The 5893-nt window shown below is 32.3% G+C and overlaps 1 long non-coding RNA gene across 1 annotated transcript; it reads left to right on the top strand.

Moving 5' to 3' along the window:
• The first annotated feature begins 3307 nt into the window (after positions 1-3307).
• Positions 3308-4671, top strand: LOC127073824 (uncharacterized). Its single transcript, XR_007785874.1, has 2 exons — positions 3308-3998; positions 4183-4671. It is a non-coding gene; the product is annotated as an uncharacterized LOC127073824 (long non-coding RNA).
• Positions 4672-5893: the final 1222 nt, after the last annotated feature.

The following is a 5893-nucleotide window of genomic DNA, read 5'->3' as shown; positions in this document are numbered from 1 at the left end:
TTGTCGAAATCTACTAACCATATTTTTCGACCAGTCATGTGATTCGAGCATCCTGAGTCTGGGAACCAGATATTGGATTCGACATGGTCATCTGCAACCGCAGCCATAACCACCATATCATATGAATCATCTGAATCCTAATATGCAAGGTTCACTCCTTTGTCCTGGCCTTTTTTCGATCCATTGTCTTTTCTGTACCAATAATGCTTGGCCAAGTAACCCCACTTTTCACAAGTATAACATTGCACACCTTTTTTTCTCTTCTTTGTCTTTCTGATAAGAATTTCCTTCTCCTATTTTCGAGGATTCATAAGCTCTATCGTCGACCTTATTCTTGTGAGGATTCGACCAAGAATTATTGCCCTAAGTCTTGTAAATTTTGTCTTTGAACTTGTTGGAACCACCATTCTTCTTCCACGACTGAGCCTATAGTGCTTGTATCGAGTCTTTCGCTCTTTTACCGTCGACAATCCTAATCTCATGCCTCTCTAATGAACCAACCAAATTTTATAGTTTTAGGGTTTCAAGATTGTTGGATTCTTTACGATAATGTGATCAAACTAAGAGGTCATCATACGCATTACCTTCTAATCTATCATCTTATCAATTAGGGTTTCACCACAACCCTTCATGAGATGGATGAGCTTCTACACCTTCAACATATAGCCTACAATATTTTTGTCTTCTCCCATCGATAATATTTCATATTGTCATCACAAAGTTTGCAACTTGACAACCTTGACTTTCTCGCCTACTTCATAGTACTTGACAAGAATATCCCATGCCTCCTTTGCCGATTCAGCATGAGCGATTCTATTGAAATTAGATGCATCAACCTCCGATTGGATGTAAAACTCCGCCTTGTAATCCTTTTTCTTGGTATCCTTGTGAGTGGTTCTCTGTGTGTCGATTGTATTTTCACCAACCACAGGAATAACATTAGTAACCACTTCTAGGATTTCATGAAAGCCAAATAGAGATTGCATCTGTTTTCTCCATCAAAGCCAATTCTTGTCGTCAAGAGTTGGAAGGGAGCTTGGTAAATTTCCGTTATCATTCATCTTTGTAACTATTGGTGAACAAAAACCCACGATCTCGGGAACATGATCTTTGGTTGTGATTCTTGAAAACACGATCAAGAATCTAATTGGAGCTCTAGATACCAATTTGTTAGTGCTTGTGAGACTTTTAGTGAGGAGGCAAAGAGAGAATAAGGAAATAAGGATTGTATTATTAAATTGAATGAATGATAAAACTGAATTACAAAGTGTCTATTTATACATACCTAAGTGACTTAACTACTAAACCCTAATTAGCTTTGGGTTTGGGCCACACAACTCAACTTAGATTATATCTAATATCTCAACAGTAGTATTAATTCAATGTTGGAGATGTGGGAATTGAAGGCAGAAGCGGCGGACCTTTCGTGTAAAAGCTTAAACTATGAACACCATGAAAGAAGAATTGAAAAACTTGCATTGTAATATCAAAACCGAATTACACAAATCTATTTTTTTTCAATTCCATACAATTACTACTTATAGTAAAATGAGTTAGTCATCGGGTTGTTAAAAAAACTATGAATTAAACCGAATCGTCGAACCGAATCGAACTGAAGTTAAAATAACTGAACCGTTATGTTTGGTTAGTTTTAGAATTGAATCAGAACTAAAACCGAACCGAACCAAAACTGAAAATGAAAAATACTAAAAACATGTTTTAATTTTTTATAAAAAAAAATAAAAAATAGTTTAACGGTTTGGTTATTTAATAAACAGTTCAGTTAGGGGAAATTTAACTTCTAACTGTTCGGTACGATTCAAGATTTCAAAACGCTATATCAAACCAATGATTATGGTTCAGTTCGGTTCAGAGTAAATTAAAATGGTTCAATTTAATTTGAGTAAATTTTTACTATGGTTTGTTTCGATTCAGTTTAGTTTTCTCCATGAAAGATACCATGAACAACCCTAGTTAGTTATCTCTAATAACTAACTTATAACCTCCTTAGAACTAACTATAGTTATGATTAACTAACTAAGATTTACACTATGGTTAGTTAACTTGCTACACAAGTAGCTTTAACAACTACTACTAACTCTTGTGTTTAACATCCTCTCTCAAGGTAGAATATATGTCAATCATTCCTAACTTACTTTGTAAATTATTGAATGGTCATATATGCAATGACTTGGCCAAAATAGTTGTCACTTGATCCTTGGATGCAATTGGAATCAAATGTAGAATTCATGTTTGCATTTTGTCTTAACAATATGGAAATCAATTTTTATATGCTCTGTTCTCTCATGGAAAATTAGATTGGCTACTATGTGAAGAGCTATTTGTTGTCACAATAAATCACAATTAGAAAAGAATGCTTAATGTGAAAATCCTGTAGCAAGTTGTCATACTTCAATTTTGTCCTACCTAATTTGCATTGCATTTTCTTTTTCAATTCATTTTCATCTGCATCAACATGACAATTTCATCTAATCATGTATTGTCATTAGTCAAAAGATAATTCATCTCCATAAGTTTGACTTGTTGACTTTGTTTAACTCTTTACATATTTTTCTACACTGATTTAATAATTTCATCTGCATCATTTGCGGATCATTAGCTTGCATATGAAGAAAAGTCAAATTCAATATTTTACCTTTGACTTTATTTTCATTTAAGTTTTATTTCACATAAGTTCTTAAGTCTTTCCATTTCATTCCAATTTTTTATTTGATCATTTGTCAATTTTAATATACTATCGGTTAGAAGTTTCATAAAATAAATCAAGCATTTATATTTTTATCAAATTAGGATATTTTTGCATTGTTTTTTTTCCTAGCTTTATTTCTAGTACATCCAAAAATATAAATAAATAAATGAATTTAAGTTTGTTTTTACATTGATGTCACACTTTATGTTTTACACTCATACTTATTATACACCATTAACCACTTTTATGGCATCACATATTTTATTTTATAAAATCACACAAATAGTTTTATCTTTACATTTTAAATGTTACAAGAATTAGAATTTGTCTTTATCACATCCATAGTTCATCTTACATGAATAATATAGAATTTAGAATTATAAATTTTTTATTTTATTTGCATCATTAACTAATAATAATAATAATAATATTACATGATTACAAAATAGTCAAAAGAAAAGAGAAAGATCAGTTTTCTACATCCTCTTCATGTAATTCTTCTACACCATCTTCCATCGTAATCCATCTCATGATCAATCACATAACATCCAAATACACATCCACACTTAATTTTAGATAAATATATTAAAACAAAAAAGAGGACAAATTGGCTCAAGTAGTCACAAGCAGCATGTGAGTTTTCTTTGCATACATCATTCATCAAGTTTTCTACACATATACACACACATCATTTTTTTTCTTTTGAATTAAAATCCAAAAACCAAATAAACCAAAGAAACTCAACAAGAAGATACACGTTTAACACACACGCATCACACATATCATCAATTCATTATACAACTTTCTCTTACAAACTCAAATTCATTTTTCAATCATAAAGAAACATAAATTAATTCAATCATAACCTTTGAATCCTCATATTTTTCACACGGATCACCAATAGTTAAACATCAACCTCTCTTTCTCCAATTCTAATCTCTCTAATTTTTCACAAACTCCCTCCTAAACTTTCAACCTCACAACATAATTTTCCCTCTTTTTTTTTCTTCTATAAATCAACTTGTTTCACCTCTAAAAAAAATTAACAACCACCATCCCTAAACTCTGTCAAAATCAATCCTTACATTCACTCAAAAAAGCTTTCATCAGAAGCTGCTCAGAGCTTCACCTTGAAGCTCTTAGATAGCTCGAGCTTAGCCATGCATACAAATCAACAACTAACACACAGTGGAAAACAAAAAGAGGCGGAGAGAAGAATAGTAACAGAAGAAGAAGAGGTGCAGAAAAGAAAGTCATACATGGATGATCCGCCGCCGAACTACCTCTGGTCAGTTTATGATTTTTTTTTGTTTTTTCGCATTTTCTTCATACCATGATAAGCACATTGCTCCCGTGAATATTAACCCCCTGTTAATTACTCATATTGATAAATGGTTGGCGTTTAATTTGATTTTTTAGAGTTAGGATTCATGCTCTAATTTAAAAATTAAATAGTTTTGGTTTGGAATCAGGGAGCTTAGAAGATAGAATCGTGTTGAGGGATGAAAACTGGTGGGACCAGTATTTTTGGTGGTTTCGGTCACCCTCGTCGGAGCTTACGGCAATTGGGGCTACTTTTCTGCGCAAACAATGAGAAAAGTGAGTGGAAAATAAGGCGTACGGAGTTGTTGTGGTTTTCTATTTTCTTTTTCGTTCCATTACACATTAATAACCAGCGACCTTTTGTTTTATTATTTTTAATTCATGTGTCATGTGTCATCTTATAATATGGTGATTTTTTTTCCAAAGGCAAGATGTAGTCAAAGCTTGTTTGTTGGCTGAAGGAGGGTTGATAGGGGACGCCCCATCCCCTATTTTTTAGTCTTTTTTCTTTTTTCTTTTTTCTTTTTATTAATTATTTAACCTTTTAATTAGGGTTTAAGTGTTTTGGGCCTTTTGAGCTTTATTGCTCATACACGTACTTTCAAACTTTTTTAACACTCTTTTTGTTTTATTTGTCTTTTATTTTATCATTTTTTTATTATTATTATTTTTATTGATTTATTTGATTAAGTAATTAATTGATTAAATATCTATTTGTTTAATTTATTAATTTATATTTAGTTGTTCGCAAATTAGATCGCTTAATTGTTTATTTAGTCCATTTGATTGGTTTAATCCTTTAATCAAGTGATTTCTCGATAAATGTTCATATCCACTGCGCATGAAAATAAACAAAACTCTTGGTTCAACGCCAAATGGATTTTTCTTAAACTTATTTAATTTTGTAAGTGCAAATTTAAATCTTTACCCAAGTAGCATAAAGTTAAAAGTATTCTTAACAAACACGAAAGAAGAGAAATATTGAAGTCTAACATTCCAATGAAACCCTTGAATGACTGATCCTGAGACATATGTTTTGGACTAGAAATTTATTCTTTCTTTCATTCCAAAATACTTAATTCAAACTTGGACAAAAATGGAACGTTGAGGTCTAGCATTCCAATGAAACCCTTGAACAATCGGTTCCGAGACATACGTCTTGTTTCTTACCGAGTGTTCGTTATCTATCAAACAAATTTTACAAACACCTTGAATGAAAAAGGAATATTGAAGTCTCGCATTCCATGAAAACCCTAAATGATCGGCCCTGAGGCATACACCTTGGTCTTACCAAGAATTCGTCATTCGCCTACAAAATACTCAATACATCAAACCTTTTTTTCTTGTTGTCATGCAATCAAAAACCCTTTTCATAAACGAAATATGTTTCGTCTCTAGACGATCCAAAGCAACGCCTCGTCCACACATGTGTGAGTGAGATAAGTGATGTTTTCCCGTGTATGTTGATAGTTAGAACCCATTCAATATGATGCAAATACTCATTCCTCTAACTGTTTTGGGTAAATAAATGTTTTCCGTTCAATTGCTACAAAATATATTTCGCTAAAGTCAACCAACAGACAAATATTTTCTACCCCGAAACTACGAAGCTTTGAGTTCCTCATAGTACCCGAGGATACGTAGGAGCGAGACCCAGAATCTCGTCAAACACCCTAATAAAAACCTTTTTGCGACCCCTTTTCATTTTCCTTTTGCACTTTTTACTACTCGAAGAAAATAAATAACATAAGTCAATATTCAATCATAAATTTAACTAAAAGATTCTCGTTGAGTACAACGGATGTGATGGGTGCTAATTGAAGGAGAATTGCCATCCAAGGCACAGCGGAATTTAAAATT

The sequence above is a fragment of the Lathyrus oleraceus genome, chromosome 4, assembly GCF_024323335.1.
Source record: "Lathyrus oleraceus cultivar Zhongwan6 chromosome 4, CAAS_Psat_ZW6_1.0, whole genome shotgun sequence".
NCBI classification, from domain to species: domain Eukaryota; kingdom Viridiplantae; phylum Streptophyta; class Magnoliopsida; order Fabales; family Fabaceae; genus Lathyrus; species Lathyrus oleraceus.
The sequence above is the reverse complement of the archived record's forward strand: the minus strand, read 5'-3'. Positions and strand labels throughout refer to the sequence as shown.